General features: G+C 42.9%; 1 protein-coding gene across 3 annotated transcripts in view; it reads left to right on the plus strand.

Annotated features, from left to right (window-relative positions):
* Positions 1-606: 606 nt before the first annotated feature.
* The window catches only part of LOC111866812 (serine/threonine-protein phosphatase 2A regulatory subunit B'' subunit alpha), a 116,237-nt gene continuing 97,976 nt past the window's right edge, over positions 607-18,867 (plus strand). For 2 of the 3 annotated variants that reach the window (XM_023856091.2, XM_023856095.2), the window contains exon 1: positions 607-1,111. The gene's annotated coding sequence lies outside the window, so the exon portion shown is untranslated. The remainder of the gene's footprint in view (positions 1,112-18,867) is intronic. The other variant, XM_023856093.2, reaches the window with a different exon arrangement.

The following is an 18,867-nucleotide window of genomic DNA, read 5'->3' on the forward strand; positions in this document are numbered from 1 at the left end:
TCCCAGGAAGATTCCTAGTACTCATTTTTGTTAGAGGCTGAGTGAGTAAACCCCAGGGCCACAGTCCGGCTGGAAGGATTAGGTAAATTAAAAAATATCTACCTCCTCGAGACTCGAACCTGGGACCTTCCGGCTTGTAGTATAGTGCTTCAAACCAACTACGCTACTGCGTGGCCCTCTTGCAGTGTAAGAAATTGAAATTAAGTTTTCTGGTTAAATAAAAGAAATATAATGCTTCATTGGTGCAACTTTGAGCCAGACTACCACCTTTTCGATGAAGTGATATAGAAAGGCATTTGCCTCCTCGGTTAATTAAACATCACGCCATGAAGACCTGTGGGGGAGCGGAAATATATGTCACACATTTCTAGCATTGGCACTAGATGTAGATCAGTGAACAGCTTCACGCTCCGGCCCCTATACTCTAGGTACATATTACTATAAAGCAGGATTAATCTTACGGCCAGCCAGAACCTGACGGTAAAAAAGAAAACTCCCTGTCCTTGCAGGAATTCGTAACCGGTCGTTTAGTCCATACATGTCTCTGTACTGAGTGAACTATTCCCCTCCATCTTATTTGTTGTTAGTCATATAGGACATATTCCATTTGGTGAGCTTATGCATTGCGTTTTTGTATTCAAGTTGACTGTCAGCGGGGTATGGAAAGTTGTAGATCTTTTGTTCATTGGAATGGTGGATCGTGGTTCTGCATTGCTGCATGTTTTAACAAGCCTGTAGGCTGCCTCCGTCTGACTTGCGCCAGAGAGCAGCGTCGGTTGCCCGGGGAACCAATAGTATGACATACAGCAGCGACATGGTTGTTCGCAGACTTCGCAGAGCACCATAACGTGCTGTGGAGGTTCGTACTGTTCGTTGCAGCCGTATGAGCTCCGTAGGAACCTCGCAAAAAGAACATCGCATCGAGAGTGAAACACGTGTGTTATAAAAATAGCAGTACATCATGGTGCGACTTCACAAGAGCAAGTGTTCCAAACATCAAGGAGAATCATGGACTTCGGCAAGTACGCATCTCGAGAAAAATATTAGTCTCTGACATCGTGTATTGTGAAGAACAAATGAATGACATCTATGCCGTCATTCAATAATCTGTGTAGGTATTACAACTGGAACTTATAGCAATTACAGATTTTTTCATTTTCAAAATATGTTGGGGTGCATCAAGACGGAAGTACTGTGAACTCCGAATTCATGGACAAAGTTAAATTATTATTATTATTATTATTATTATTATTATTAGTAGTAGTAGTAGTAGTAGTAGTAGTAGTAGTAGTAGTAGTGGTGTTGCTGATAGTGCTGATATATTAACCAGTGTAACTATCCCTCCCCCACAGGAAATTGAAATCAATTGAAAAAAATGCTCTTGGCCCTCGTTTACCTTCATATTGAAGCATTACCAATAAGTAATAGGGCTGTAATGGAGTGCTGCGACAGAGCAAATGTAATGCAACGGAATAATTGCAAAAAATACACCCCTTTTTCACATTGCCACTCTTTTACTGACATGCAAGGTTATTTTCAGTACAACTGGAGTGACAGATCAATGTTATTAAATAGCTTTCGTGTGGATGATGGAGTATGGTATGAGAAATGAAGGTGATTTTTGACTGGGGACGCAAGGAAAGGATATGTTCTGACATGCCCACATACATTACAGAATCCGTAGTTATCGTCAGGTAGGAGTAAAGATCGAAATTTGTATTTGGGACCACCAGGTGGTCCGTAATCACTGGGAAAGTGAATGGTTCGAGGGAGCCCGTTGAAGGCCAACTGAACAAGGCGTGAATATTGAACTTTTCAGAACATGTTAGAAGGAAACACACGAACGATAAAAAGTAGTCATGATTGTGATGGGTTTTCCTAATATAACGGCACTCTGACAGTATAATAAGTAAAACGATCCAATTGATGAAAATATCGCATTTATTTTTCTTACACATTTTTATTTAACAACGTTTTTTCAGTTACATATATTACATAACATCAAGTGCAAATGGATAGTTGCAGTGGCGGCTCGTGACCATCTGAACACATACTGCCAGGACCGAAGAAAGTGTACAACCCCGTCCAAGTAACCTCTTTTTAAAAATTCCAGGCACTTTCTGTGCTGGCAAGAACATTTTAAAGAAAAAAGCTGCGCCCCCTGTGACTTACTGCTGAACATCTTACCTCTCTTGAAACAAATACAAGCCTCCCATGGGTCGAGGTAGCACATCTGTGCTCTTTCCCGCCCACGGGTCGATGCGTACAGAGGGATGGACAGACCGACGTTAATACCGATGGTGCTTCAGCAGGGATGCGTACGAGTCAAAAAATGCTTAGTTCCTATCACTTACAGGAATTGACCGACTACATTACTCGCATGTTTTTAAGTTGTCTGATAATCAGAGCAACAAACTTTGTAAAAAGTGGTACTGAATCACTTAGAAATTGTCTTTAAACTCAGTGTGATATTTATACATCAACTTCTGTTTATGTACCTGTTTACTATGGGTAAGGTTGTTCTTAGCCGTAAGCACAACGCAGTGACAGCGTATGGGGAGTGGAGGCATAGCTCCACGCATTGATAATCTCAGCAGTAGATTGGGGTGATTGGTTAGTTTTATGCCCCGGCCGCTTTGCTCCAGGGAAAACAAATCTCGGTACCTCTCGGGTAGAAGGCTAGGTGGGCCCCAGATCCAGTCTAGACATGTGGTGAAGAAAAAAATCATTTGCTCCTGCCGGAAATCGAACACAATTCCTCGGCCGTTCAGCCGTAGCTTAGTCGACTGAGCGAACTCTGCTCCCGTACCTGTTTAGTACAGTGCAAAACTATTATTCTTTACCGCCCTTTAAATTATTTGAAAGTGCACGTAGTCCTATGTGTACACTGCCACACATCCACAGAGCTCGCTGGTGTAGCGATAACGTTCTGTTCACGTGTTTGAGAGTTACATAGTTCGAATCTCGGTCGGAATACGAGCTATTCTGACTGGGATTTTTCGTAGGTTTTCGCAGTCATTCCAGACAAATTTGGAGACAGTATCTTGATTAGGCCAAGATCGCTTCGTCGTAAAATAATCCACTATTACACCTCCATCTTACATTTACCGATACTACACCATATTTATCACACATGCGTGTTTACATTTCCTTGATTGCCTTACCCGAAAACCGGGTTTCTAATAAACTCGACGCCATTACAAACTTGTCATTTTAAGTAGCAACGCACACGACGATTTTTCTTCGTCTCACTCAAATACAAGACAAGCAAACCTGAGGTATTAACATGTACAGTTCTTACGCTATAAGCAAAAACAAAACAAACCCCGTGGCCTGTAGTCCGCAAGAGAACTATACCGACCGAGCGACCGCCGCTTGTCGGCGAAGTTAGTGCCAACTTTTTCGGTTAGAGGGTGGTGTCACGTGGTCAGCGCAACGGGTTTTTACGCTATAGATGAATTACTTATAACCTTCAGTGGGAAGGAGAATGACGGATGCTTTGAGAATGCGGGATCGACAATCTCGATACTAACAGCGTCGTTAAAAAACGCGCGGGAGAGATTAATAATATAAAGACAGTCAACAGATGTTCTGGAAACGTGGCAGAGTTAAAGCACTTTGGAAATGACGGTAACAAATCAGTATTTGATTAATGAAGAAATTAAAGGTAGATTAAAATGGGGGAATGTTTGCTACTATTCAGCTCAGAACTTTCTGCTTTCTCGCCTGCTGTCTAGAAACATAAAGATTGAAATTGTATACCAGATTGAGATTGTATGCACAACTGTAATTCTGCTTGTGGTTTAGTATGGATGTGAAACTTTTTTTTAATTCACTTAGTGAGTTGTGGAGTCCGAGTGGGTCCACTCGGCACGGCTGCCACTGATTGGCCTATTGTAGCCTGCCCCGGGTGCTTATGATGATGGAGAATTTGGTGGAATGAAGATCGGCAGGGGAAACCGAAGTACTTGGAGAAAACCCGCCCCAGCGCCAATTTGTCCACCACAAATCCCACTTGACCAGACCCGGGATCGAACACCGGCCGCCTCGGTGGAAAGCCAGCTACTAACCGCTTGAGCTATGGCGCGGCCCTTCAGGATTTGAAGCTTAGTCTCTCACATTAAGAGAAAAACATAATCTGAGGGTGTTTGAGGACAGAGTGCTGGGAGAAATATTTGGACCCAAGCTGGGCGAAATAATAGCGGGCTGGAGAAAGCTGCATAATGAGGAGCTTCATAACTTATACTCCTTGTCAGATATAAATAATATGATCAAGTCAAGGAGGATGAGATGGGCAGGACATTTAGCACGCATGGGACAAGGGTGCATAGAGAATTCTGGAAGGGAAACCTGGAGGGGAGAGATCACTAAAAGACCATGGACTTAAGTGGGAGGATAATATTAAAATGGATATTAGAAAAATAGGGCGGGGGAATGGTCTGGATTTGGCTGATTCAGGACTGGGACCAATGGCTGGCTCTTGTGAACACGGTATTGAATCCTCGGGTTCCATAGAATGCTGGGAATTTCTTAAGTGGCTGAGCAACTGTTGGCTTCTCAATTTAGAGATCGTCAAAATTATGCCTACAGTTTACTGTGTCTTGTATTTCTGACATCTTGGCATTGAAACATAAAGCCACACATTCTCTCTACCACAAGCACCTACATAACTGAGAATATTGTTATCGACGGAAATAAATATATTTAAAATGTTAAATTAAGTTTATAATTAAAATCATGAAGGGCTGTACAAAAAGAGATGAGAACTAGAGCCTGGAATCTTTGTTCTCCGTCGCTCTCTCTCTGCAAACGATGTAATATATCTATCGGGACATTACATCATCACTCATTCGTAGGTGTTCGGCTTAGACAATCTGCCTTGTAGTTGAGGCATTACCCAGGGAACGTACGTGTGCCCTCGTGCAGGCTTCGCGTATTTGCGATTTTAAGAATCGGTTCCGCGGGGGAGAAGTATTTTGAAAATGAATGAAGAAAATTGAAGTTTTTTGAGTACATTCACAAATCGACTGCGCTCTTGGAATACCCCCCCCCCCCCACAACCATCTCTAGTATACAGTATCTGTGTACAATAGCAGATAGNCCCCCCGAGAACCTTTTCTAGCAGAATGTTTCTGGAAGAATACTGTTATCGCTTCCAAGCCCTTCAGAGAATGTTTGGCCCACTCAGAATAGACACTGGTTTTCCAGATTTGTACAGACCTTTCCTTTCTGTATGTACAGTTTCTACGTATGAAACATTAAATTACATACCCACTAAGGCTAGTTCCAGCGTCTTGCATTTTTTGTTTATTTCGAGATCTGTCTTCTCCATAGCTCCAGACTGGTTCTGGGCCCCACACAGCCTTCTACTCAGTGGGCATCAAGGGTAAAGCCGCCGGGGATAACTGTGACTGCTTTTGAGTACAACAAAATCTACTCTAATTAAGGTAGTATTAAACAACATTAGCGTAAAGTGCTAAGTAAAGTAGAAAATCAGTATTTCAGCTCAACGTTTCAAGTGAGGAAGTTAGTGGAGAAATAGGGTGTGAACTGGCCCATGATGGGGTCCAGTGACAGGCCTTTGTGAACACATGTTTATTGCATATTCTTATTTCCGGAGTAATATCTTTTACTGATGTAATATTCGTTTGATCTTTTAGAACGATTTGAGCATCCCTGCACACGGGTAAATCATTCTCCTATCTTTGTGTTGTTAGAAGCTGCAGGTACAAAAACCTGTGACATTTTCATGCCAGTCGCTTTGTTCCAAGTTTTCCAAGACTCTAGTGTTGTTTCTTTTCATCGTCATAATCATCATCATCCACCCATCATCACTGACCTTTATATTGTCTCTAGGCATCTCCTTCCTTCATACGCCTTATTTCAACACAAATAAGGGAACGCCAGTTACGTAATTGTTGGTATGTTCGAACGTAGGCTGTCTTTCCTCTTCTGAAAATCTCTCTCTGCAGGGATTTACAATCGGTATCTAGAACCTTTGAAGTTACTCCGTAATAATAATAATAATAATAATAATAATAATAATAACAACAATAACAACAACAACACTACTACTACTAATAATAATTATAATAATAAACTGCTGGTGTCCATGATGAACCTTTGCCACTCTTTTACAGTCTCTTAATCACGTTGATAGCCAGTGGGGCAAGCGGTAGTATAGTTGGAGGCACTATGCTACCAACCGGAAGGTAGCGGGTCTGAGTCCCGAGGAGGTGGATTTTTTCAATTGACCTAATCCTTCCAGCCGCACTATGGCCCTAGGGTCGACTCAGCCTTTAACATAAATGAATACCAGGAATTTTCCTGGGGGAAAAGGGCGGCCGGAACGTAAAGCTGACAACCTTACCGCCATCTGTGAGTCGATTGTTTAGAAGAAATGTGGGAGCCTTGACGTCTCATAGCCCTACGGGCCTTCACGGCCAGTTACAGGGATAATTTTACCTTTACCAATAGAGAGTCTGTAGGTTTCTGGGCGAATGATAAGTCTACAGCTAGGCCGCTGCCAATTACACTGTTATACGTGTTATTTTCTTATGACAGATTCTTAGGGCTCCTTAGACATGCTTTTGTATATGTTCACCCAAATACTAGCCCATATTCTCTGTCCCTCCAGCCGGTATAAGTGAATCTTGTCCGTTGACGGTGGTGATAAAGACGCTAGAAACTCGGTAAGTATAGGATAAGATGTTGCTGTAGGTCTAACAACTTACATTGTGAAGGCACGTCTCCGATTATGGTTTACCTTCTAGGATGCTCGTGCAGTTACCTGTTCGCTAGGGCCGCGCCATAGCTCAAGCGGTTAGTCGCGGGCTTCCCACCGCGGCGGCCCGGGTTCGATCCCGAGTCTGGTCAAGTGAGATTTATGGTGGACAAAGTGACGCTGGAGCAGGTTATCTCCGAGTACTTCGGTTTCCCCTGCCAATCTTCATTCTACCAATTGCTCCACAATCACCCTCACCTATCATTTGGGGCTGGTACAATAGGCCAGAAGTGGCCGCAGTACAGGGGACTTAGTCCCACCTCACTAGCAACAAAGAAAATTAACTGTGCGCTAATGAGAAAATGAAGAGTGGAACCTCATTAGGAGTAATGTTGTGGCTTGATAGATATTGATAATATAGTTTATAAATTAATGAAGAGAACAAACACCAAGCTTTTGCGTCGTCGTTAGAAAATACATTTTGGGACCAGTATGAAATCTTGTAATTACTACCATAGAATATGGCAGCTTATAGGAATGGTGAAAAGATGGATGAAACCATCACTTAAAGAAAAAACACGTAAATCTGTGTATGCTTTCTGCTTGTTAGGTACAATTTTAAGGTAATACAGTCATGCGTAAGAAGGAACACTCACAGGTTTAGGAATTAAAATCGATAACATTTTCTAACTAGACAGTTGTTTGTTCGTTGCGAAATTGTTGCTGTGTTCAATTAGGTGGGATAAAATGGATGAATTTCGGGCGCAGTCGACTAAAGTAACGGTGGTGGCGGTGGTGGTAATCAATAATTTATTACAAAACTAGTTCGTAAAGAGCCCCCATTGAATCATTAATTATTAACTGACAGGCGAACTCCATAGCGGACGCCATGGAATATTTTCCTTCTTGAGTAACTGGAACTCGCTCAGCTGTGTCAAGAAATTATCCGTATTTTATAACACGCAGAGGTTCACATGAGTCCAAGTCTCATGCCCCTTTTGGTCGCTTCTTTCCAAAGAATCCCACAAGTCCGAGATCCTATTCAGGGTGTAACTGAAGGGTGCAGACAATCTTTGGGCACAAGTTCCACATTCCAAAACAAGAAGAAATGCATATCAGCGTGTGTCCGAAACATTTCATTTGCGAGTTATAGCTAAAAGAATGCATGATGGTGCTTCGGCACATTTTAGTCGTGCTGTGCGAGATGTTCTCAATATCATGACCAATGGATAGGAATATATGGACCAACTGCATGGTCTCCACGCTTGCCAGATTTGCATCCTATGGATTTTTCCCTGGGTGACACCACAAAACCCACGTGTATGCAGCTCCTGTTGACAACGAAGAGGCGCTTCACCATCGCACTGTGCATGCCTGTCAGACTATCCGCATCTACCCCGGCAACTTTGAACGGATGCAGCGGTCCATGATGAGATGTGTCGAGGCGTGCATTGAATCTCATGGAGGATGTTCCAGCACGTATTATAAATGTACCCCTTCAGCTGTAACCCACAAATTACATGCATCCGGACACATGTTAATATGGACAGTTTTTCTTGTTTTCGTATGTGGAACTCTTGCACAAAATTTGTTCACACCTTTCAGATACAAGAACAAAAAACAAAACAAACTCCGTGGCCTGTAGTTCGTAAGCGAATTATACCGACCGAGCGACCGCCGCTTGTCGGCGAAGTTAGTGCCAACTTTTGGAAATAGAGAGTGTCATGTGGTCAGCGCATCGGATCCCCACGGTCGTTAATCTCGGTTTTCTAGACCGGAGACGCTATTTCCTTGAAATAGCTCCTCAATTATTCTCACGAGGCTGAGTGGACCCCGTTCCAGACCCACTGCTTCTCAGAAAATCTAGCAGCGCCGGGAATCGAACCCGGAACCTCTGGATCAGTAGCCAGGAAATCTGAACACTAAACCACAGACCCTATATAACATTTCATAATATTCCTGTCTTACCATGGAGGTTGCCTAGAAAAATATGAATGAGCCACACAGACTTCGTCACCTGAGCCATTACACTATGGGGCCATGTGACTACTTAGGCGCCCCTATAAGTAAGACACTACACTTGATACAATTATTGTGTTTCTGGAAATAATCTGTCGTCCCACTTTTTTTTTAAAACAACGCATAACGTTTCGGAGACTGGCTTCTGTCTCCGTCTTCAAGTGGAACCTACTCAGTTGGGCCCAATCGAAAGAGCTAGGCCCTATTTCGGACCTCCAGAAACACAGTAATTGTATTAATATACCATCATCACAAGCTTTAAGATCTTATATACACTGTACGTCATTCGAAGTTTAGGGTTGTTGAGGGGCTGATCTAGAGAGGGATGCACACTGTACGTCATTCGAAGTTTAGGGTTGTTGAGGGGCTGATCTAGAGAGGGATGCACACTGTACGTCATTTGAAGTTTAGGGTTGTTAAGGGGCTGATTTAGAGAGGGATGCACACTGTACGTCATTCGAAGTTTAGGGTTGTTGAGGGGCTGATCTAGAGAGGGATGCACAATAGATCATTGGAAGTCGCGGTGCAAGGGCCGGTGTAGGCATTTATTCATTAAGGTGGAGGGTTCTTGACCTCACGTCCATCCCCCAGACCCGAGGACCATATTTTATCGGTTGTCTGTGACTGTGTATTCTATTTATTTGTAGCTGCCTTCCATATCTGGAGGTACAAACTGTCCACACACAGATCACTTCCTCCTTATCATGCTATCATTCTTTGTAGCTCAGGGTGATAGCGAATAAACTCTGTAGTGTTGCAGTGTTTTCAAACGTTTGAGTTAACCGACCATGAAACACAGGCACGAAGACATACATACGAGTATATTAAAAGTGTGTTTTACTTAACGTTCATCATTTGGTAGTCTGTTTAAAATAATTCGAATCGGGTAAACGGCTCTGACACAAATTTAAAATAATTCGAATCGGGTAAGTGGTTGTAATGCAAAGTGAGCGCTTATTGTACGAAAAATTTGAAAGTTTACCTTTGTTTATCTCACATCAGCTGAACTGGAACATTTATCCACGAGCTATCAGTGGGACAACTGAAGCTGTAATGAACGTAACTTTTCATTTGGAACACAGAAATACACAAGTCACAGCCACAAATTCTTGTTCTGCAGTTTTCACAACACTTTATAAGTAAAATATGACGTATGACTAACCTTCCGTTATAGGAGTGTATCACAAAAGGAGATGAACGTGTGTTAAAAAGACGTGTTTACTGTCGGATACGGACTCAGGGAGTGGGTTAAAGATGTGACGTCATAGAGACGTGATTGAATGAGTGGGTTGTACCACGCGCTTCTCCACGCTATCGCAGGTGAGAAATGCAGTACAGCATACAGGCATGCAGAAAGGGGTAGGTCACAAGGTGCTGACGGAGTGCATGTTCACAGTCATTGAATGGCTACAATTATTTCACACGTTGCTTCCTTTTTCTTTCATTGGCTTCCTTCTTCCCTTTTCATCCTTTCCGTCAATGCTATCCGACTAATGTTAAGACCTTTGAATATGAACGTGTAACACAGATGCTATAACATTTTTTTATTGCTAGTGGGTGGGACTAAGTCCCTTGTACTGCGGCCACTTCTGGCCTATTGTACCAGCCCCAGATGATAGGCGAGGGTGATTGTGGAGCAATTGGTGGAATGAAGATTGGCAGGGGAAACCGAAGTACTCGGAGAAAACCTGCCCCAGCGCCACTTTGTCCACCACAAATCCCACTTGACCAGACCAGGGATCGAACCCGGGCCCCCGGGGTGGGAAGCCAGCGACTAACCGCTTGAGCTATGGCGCGGCCCTGCTATAATATACATCCTAGCATTAGTATTCCTCTGTCACTCACAGTCTGGCCTAGGTAAAGGTGATCCTGTGCTTAATTAATTAAAACACTTGATGAAGACGTATGGAGAGTGGAGGTGTAATCCCTCATATTTTTAACCTAGGCACCAGACGGAGGTGAGTGGTCAGCATTATGTCTCCAGTCGCTTCACCTCCGGCGAAACGCCTCCCCCCCCCCAAATTGTGCATTGAGTTGAGGAAGCTGGGTTGGCCTCAGACCCGACATGGGCACCGTGGAAGAAGGAAAATCCACCTGCTCCATCCCGTTTTCCATATTTCACAGGAAGAGATAGGTGTAATGCATTGTGCCTGTGTGTATGTGTTTCTGTTTCACATTAATAACGTTTGAATCAGCGGATCTTTATTAAATTTGGTACATGTGTCACTTCATTTAGAATCACGCCACGTTTATACTTTTAAATATCAACATAGCGACATAGGTCCGAAAAATGTACATCTAAGTTTTTCTGGAATGTGTAGTCCGATAACACTGGCAATTCCTGGCGTCTTAAGCTTTACATTTGATGGCGATAACCGATTAATCATTGTAGCGTAATATTTAGTATGGAGATAACATCATAAACATACCTGTAAAGGTAAAAAGGCATTGTAGTCCCTGCGCGTAATTAATTAAGCACTACGCCATGAAGACATATGGGGGAGTAGATGTAGAGATCCAAGTGGTCTTGACTTCGCCACTAGGTGGAGGTGAGTTGTCAGCCTCACGCCTCGGCCGTTCTGCCAACGGGGTATCGCCTCCGGTACACATTGGATAGGAGGTTGGATGGGCCCCAGAATCAGTCTTGTGCGCATCGGGACTCGAACTCCAACCCCTCGGCCGTCCAGCCCGTAGTCAAAACATACCTCTAGGTTTCTAATTAGATTACCTATTACTACTGTTTATAAATAGGAATATGAACTTCGTGTGTCGAATTAACAATATCTGTCTTTTTCACATACCATGATATTTTTCTTGTTTTTATGTACTTATTTTCATATTGTCAAAAGAATTCTCTACTTATTTTATATCTTTCTGAAGACCACACCATTTGAAACCTTAAGACCCCACTTTGTATGATATAATGTTTGCTTCTCGCAAATTCTCACGTACTCCATATTGGTATTGCCAATGACAGGGAAGCGGGAAGTATCAAGAAGGGGAAGGTCTCCTGGTAGTTAGTCGGTGCTGCCCAAAATATTTTGAGTATAAGTAGGGGTCGGTCACAGTGGCTGCGTGGTCTAAGGCAAGAACTTGTCTTCGGCCTCTCGAACATTGGGATCATGGGTTAAAATCCCACTCAATGCATGGATGTCTGTATGCGTTTATTCTGTGTTTGTGTTGTCCTGTGCATAGGTAGCGGGCATTGCGACGAGCTGATCACTCGTCCAAGGAGTCCTACTGTCTGAAAAATGATTACGGAACTGAAAAAAGAATTAGGATTGTGGTACCCAACTGTATCTGATATCACAAACAAGTGAAGGTAAATAGGTAAAGCTATTCCTGCAACAGCCCTTGAAGGCCCATAGGGTTGTGAGAGGTTGAGGCTCCCACATTTTCTCTAGACAATCGGCTCACAGATGGCGGTGAGGTCAGCTCTACACGCCGGCCGCCCTTTACCCCCCCCCCCGGGAAATTCCTGGTACTCATTTCTGTTAGAGGCTGAGTCGACCCCAGGGCCATAGTGTGGCTGGAAGGATTAGGTCAATTGAAAAATCCAATTACCTCATCGGGACTCGAACCCGCGACCTTCTGGCTTGTACCATAGTGCCTCAACCAACTACGCTACCACGTGCCCTTATCACAGATCAGTAAAACAACAAAAATAATTCGGTACTCTACACCAGTCTGTCACACATTAAGGTTATAATACAAATAGTAGTCCACACATTAATTATTGGTAGCACGTCTAAGTACGAGTATTCACAACATACAAATTAAAGTTTTTCTGTGACATTAAAATTGAAAAGCCCTCACAATCACTCATGAGCATTCACTATTACAGAATACGCACAGTGACACGAACTAGTCGCCGTTAAATGGAAACGAAGAACAAGAAAACGCCGGTGGTCGTGAGGTAGTAGCTTTTCAAGTTATGGTGAAACATTGTACGGCCTATAGTCAATATATGCGAATCGGCAAAACTGTGCAACGTATCTCTGCCTGTCCCCCAGTTACCGGCTGCGAAGCATTGAATCAGGAGCTGGACTGACATTTGGAAGGAAAGGTACAGACGTAGTTCACTAAAACGACTTTGAAGAGGTCTCCTGGAACTGTTTCGTCGGACTCCAACCCCCCCCCCTCAGAAAGAAAACTTCTCTCCGAACTCTACCGAACCGCCTACATTGGGTCTCGCGATCATTCCGTCGATCTGAAGGCGCTTGATTTAGCTCGATGCAGCCGAGTCCTTGAGAAGCTAATCATCGCTACGTTGGTTAAGAAGCTCGCTGCTGTTTTATGGAACTCAAAGATACATATAGTAGCTGTGTTCACATCAGCTTGCCAGTGGACCCTATACTGAGCCCGGTGAACCCAATCAGCAGTCTTACTCTCTGTTTCCTTAACATTAAATTAATCCTAATTCTACGAGTATCTTCCGGTCTGCTCCTAGTGGAGCATTTAAAATACAGCTTAATCGTAATTTTAAACCAATATGAGAGTGTGTCCTCTTTTCCTCCCCATCGCAATTTGTATCAAAATAAAATTCGGAATATCATTATACTGGTGCACGCATCTGTAACACGCAGAGAGAGTTATTTCTTGGATAGTAACTTGATTGTGATATTTGATGCACCGACAAAGGAAAAATGAAGTGAGATTGGGCATTCCAATTTTACAGGCGTTGTCTCAGCTCCTCTCTTCAACCTTCGAGTAACAGTTTTAATGAATTTTTGTTTATATTATTTGTCCCGCTGAAAACTTATATGAACATGATTTTTTTTCAGCTGATCGTATTCACATCCTTTGCAGTCGTGTCCCTCAGCCCGGTGGGTGGGAGGTCCACTGATTAGAAACCGCTTGTCTAACTTGTGTTTAGTATCGGTAGATACAAGAGAGAATTGTGAAGTTAACTGTAGAGCAGGAGGAAAATTCCAATAAAACCGATCTCAACTCATCTTTGGTCAGTTACTGAATCTTGTTAATGAAATAGGCAGCGCAGCCAGTGTTCTAGCAGCAAGCACGGCCGCAAAACTGAACACAAGAGGGAGAAGTCTCCGTAATTTTGATGTAAAGCATTACAGCGAACGTGTAGTCCGTTGCTTTTAGTCTAAGCCGCAAATGACGTGTATTTTGGGATTCATTCCACATTGTGCTTTTAGTGGCTTTCTTCCCGTAATAATAGGATATCGATTCTGGTGCACATAGCCCTTTGTATCCTCCTGCTGCTCGTGGCACTCGTTGATCAAATCCATTAAGAAATAAGAGGGAAAAGGAAGAGCGGAAGTTCAGGTAATGACGTCACACATTATGTACGGTATGTGATAATCTTTAAAATTGATGACCGAGTGAATTATTCTAATCGGCTTCGTTACCTGATGGCAGACATCCATTTATGCCCCAGTTCTATCTTTAGTATAATCTTCATTTGGTCTACATTCGGTAGAGTTAGTAGGAGGGTAAGAGCATATTAAATGTAACGTTTAGACATTAAGATTTGTCAGGTTTGTAAAACCTGATTTTGTGTTTAAAATGTTATGCAAGTAACATGGACAGTAAGACATAACAAAGCAACTTGACATTTTAAGAAACACTTTCATGTTTTAGTCCACATAGCACGCTCTCCTATTGGTTTCGTGGGCTCTATAGCATTTCTGATGCTATTTTTCACATTTTAAATTCATTTTATGGCGTCTCCAATATCTGTTCTTGATTCTATAACGTCGCATGATAAGAGTCCATCTATTTTACGAACCAAGGTACGTCTTGCCTTCTGTTGGCCACCTTAAGGAAAAAAAATCCCGTGTAAATATACCAGAATTTCACCGTGGTATAGTAATACTGAGCGCTGGTCACGGTAGCCGAGCGGTCTAAGGCACGCACTGTATTCGCTCGCTCTGAAGCCGGGATCGTGGGTTCGAATCCCACTCAGGGCACGGATGTTTGTTTGCGTTTTTCTGTGTTTGTGTACAGGTAGAGGCCTTGCGACGAGCTGATCACCCGCCCAAGGAGTCCTACCGAAAGTGTAAGATCTAGAAAAACCGAAGTGAACGGAGAAGTTCATGGAGGTACGCCTAGGCCCACTGGGACTGTAGAGCCAAAGGGGGAAAAAATATTAATACTGAAGTATATTCAAAATATAATCTAGTAATTATTGATGACGTAACGGTTACTGACATTCCATCATTCACACATACGTAGTATAGAGTGCTTGATTGATTTATGATGAATTGGAAAAAGATTTTGAAGTAAGCGGTCGTGACCCAATCGAGGTATTATCCCAGGAAACCATGAAAAATCTGAATCATGATGGCCCATGTCCTGACCGAGATTCGATCCTAGCACCTCTCGAATACCAGTCTAGAGCGTTACCGCCACGCCATCGCGCTCACTGTGTCAGTTGTTTCTGACATACGATAAGTTTTTTGTTTTTATATGAACTTATATTCCTAAAAAAGTTTGACTGCTCTTCCACGTACCGTGTGTATGTTTTTATTCCCTTCACTGTAAGTTTCAACTCGCCTCGACTGTCAGTTGCAAAAATGGTGAAATTCGTAGAAGGATAAATTGAGGAATTCAAGAAAATACACTCTAGTGCAGAATTTAAGCCCACCTTAGTTAGTTAGTTAGTTAGTTAGTTAGTTAGTTAGTTATTGGAGAGGGTGGGTTTCCCCATGCACTTAGACCAGTATTGGTCCATTGTGCTTCCCTCTATGATATTCTACCAGTCTCTATACCCTACCGAAACTGGTGCTTACTATCAGTTCCTACCAAGCCAGTGAGTTCGGCCTCTACTGGCTTAGCGGTATCTATAATGCTTCCCCCATCTATCAGAGGTGTTAGAGACTACTGTTGGGCGGGAAATGTCCTTGAATTTAGCTCAGTGACCTCCTTAGGAGATATGAGGTTCTTTTACGTGCCGTAAAGCTACGACACAGGACCCACGGCTTAAAGTCCCTCCCGGAGGACTTGTTCCCTGAATTTTTCCGCCCTTAAAAATTCCACGACCTCCGCCGGGTTTGAACCCGCGTACTACGAGTTATAAGGTGGGAACGTTACCTCTAGACTACGGAGGCCGCTTAAGCCCACCTTACTTCCGTAACAGTAAACAGAGGAGCCTCTTGAGACCACTTGTTATGTGTGCGTCCGTGTCCTGGCCCAGTTGTCCAATTGTCAGGAATCTGGCATGAACTTTATGCCATTGAAAACCACTCCAACGTCCTACTTCTTAATTAATAACATCATGGAGAATGCAGGAATTTATGAGGCGGGGGAGGCACTAGTGACGCTTGATTTAGGGGCCTAAAATTCATCAGTAATCTGTCAGACGACAGATCCGCAGTCTCTTCCAAAACAGTTCCTCCACTTAATGCAATCTAGAGCTTTCTCCTTCTATTTCTGGAAAGAGACTATCCAGGAAAAGTGATAATGTGATAGTTTTTCCATTTGCTTTCCACACCGCAGTACAGCAGCCGTTCAAACCACTCTGGTCACGCCTGTTGCTATACAAACTTGAACCATCTCGAGCATCATTTGCTCTGTGCTTCAAGTCGCTGCTGATGACGCTGCTTCCGGCATCAGTTTTTGGTTTTTGGTGTGTCTCTTCGTCTGATGCCTACCCTTTGACCTGTCCAGCAAGGGAGGCCCTGCCAGTAGCTACGCTGCCGCTGGTATAGCTCTCAGGGTCCTTGGCATACTCAAACCTCCTCACCACGATAAGGTGGAGACACCACCGAGGGGTCTAAAATGGTATATGGTAGTAGATTTTCGAAAAATATGCACCGTTGTTAAGGCAGTATTTCTGTAGACTATAAAACAACATGGCGGCCATGAGAGCTAGGCATGTGAAATTTGATGTGGAGATAGATCATGAGCACACCTATAAAATGCATGTGAATTTTGTTTGTAAATAAACAGTTAGAGACACGTCGACGATGCTAAACTTCCATGTTGTATTCAACGAAGTTAACGTGTGCAAAATATACATTGAAGTAGTAGGTTACTTACTTATGGAGCTGAGCCCTTCTGGAGGAGCCGCCAATTCTGCAGTTACTCAAGAATTTCCCAGCATTTTATGGAACCCGAGGGTTCATTACCGTGTTCACAAGAGCCCTCCATTGGTCCCTATCCTGAGCCAGATCATTCCAATCCATACCATCCCATCCTATATCTCTAAGATCCATTTTAATATTGTCCGCCCACCTACGCCTCGGTTTTCCCTGTGGTCTCTTTCCTTCTGTCGTTCCCACCAATATCCTATACGCATTCCTCGTCTCCCCCATTCGTGCTACATGCCCTGCCCACCTCATCCTCCTTGACTTGATCATTCTAATTACACTTGGCGAAGAATACAAGTTATGAATCTCCTCATTATGCAGTTTTCTCCATCCTCCTGTCACTTCATCTCTCTTCGGTCCAAATATTTTCAACACCCTGTTCTTAAACACCCTCAGTCTATGTTCCTCCCTTAATGTCACAGACAAAGTTTCACACCCATACAGAACCACAGGCAAAATTATAGTTGAAGTAGTAGGTTGGCGTAGTAATATCTACAGGGCACAGGGTCTGTTGGGCTAGGAATTTAGAAAAGTAGGTGAAATGAGTTCTGAGTGCAAATTTTTAAGCTCGCCTCACGAAATCCTTAAAATTAACTCACAGTGAGGAAGTATGCATAACGTCTGTCCGTTCTTCCACCTGCATGTTTCTTGTTCAGGTACCAAGAGGATTTAGTTGAAATTTAGTATTCGGAGTAGTCTCCACCACAGCCACACATATCCTGTGTGAATGTGAGGCCTTAGCTTATTTAAGACTACGTCACTTGGGTCAATATTTTATGGAACCAAGTAACTATTTCGACGCCCCCACATACAAAATCCTGCGCTTCATTCGAAGCGCGGCCCTGCTGAGGGGATAATCAATAAAGGGGAAGCACAATGGACCACTATAGTTCGCGGTGCAAGGGCCGAAAAAGACCTACCCCTCATACATTCATTCAAGTCTCCACTAAAAGCTCAACAAATTTTATTTTGGTTCATATCGGTACATTAAAAATTCGATTAAAATAAAAATTTAAATGTATGGGATTCCCATAAAAACGCATCGTACAGTAAATCAATACATGACCTAAAATATATGTTCATAACATCTTTTGAAACAATTTCGGTATGAAAAGTACAGTCTAACGGTGTAACGCCGTCTTTGACAAATTTTTTGGTCAACACTGTGAACAAGATCATCATTCACTTCACATGGCCGACTACTTTGTTCCTCAACGTGAACATTAGTTCGCCCATCTTTGAACATTCTGTACCATTGTCTTAGAGCTCCTTCACTCGTTACATTTTGGCCTTAAACCGCATAATTCACGTTGGATTTCCTCACCCTCATGTTTTAGTGTGAAGAAAATGGATAACAGCGTAAATTTCGCAGCTGGTGGGATTATCAGTCGCGGGACACATCATAACTCATTCTATAGAGACAAGAACAAACATTATGTGACCAGTTACGTGAGGTTTTATAAAGCACTGCTTCATGTGGCGCTATCTCGCATGCGCGAGCTCTCACCAAATTTACATTTGTTGCATGAAATAAACGGATGTTACTTTCCGACTAGTCCTTGTAATTGGATGGGATCGGACATCCCTTCGGTCTCGGATACCTCAGTCCTCTTGTCGATCGTCTTTAGAAAGGTTGAGTGTGATCCCCAAGCGCAGTACCAGATTATTCGTGTTCTCAGGGAATGCTCAGAATTGGCTCCTAGAAGTTCTAGGAGGCTACTTGGATACGTACTTTGATAGAGAGTAATTATTAAAAATTTCTTCTTAAAAGAGTATCTCATCCATTAGCTGTTCGATGCAGATTATTATTTTCCGTAGCTGCTTAACCAGATGGGTTTATTAATTTTTTAGAAGTGACTACGAAATTTAGCTTCAGATATTGCATATATATTTAAATCCACGATTAACGGCGATAACTATTGCGCCGTTGGAGCTAGGCATGTGAAATTCGTGAGATACCCGATTCGACTGTCGGCTGCATTGTCGTTTATTCTGGTTTTTTTTTTTTTGTTTGGTTCCCAGTTTTAGCCGGCTAATGCTGGTCACTATAACATTATTTCAAATCATTAC

Source organism: Cryptotermes secundus, unplaced genomic scaffold, assembly GCF_002891405.2.
Source record: "Cryptotermes secundus unplaced genomic scaffold, Csec_1.0 scaffold446, whole genome shotgun sequence".
NCBI lineage: Eukaryota > Metazoa > Arthropoda > Insecta > Blattodea > Kalotermitidae > Cryptotermes > Cryptotermes secundus.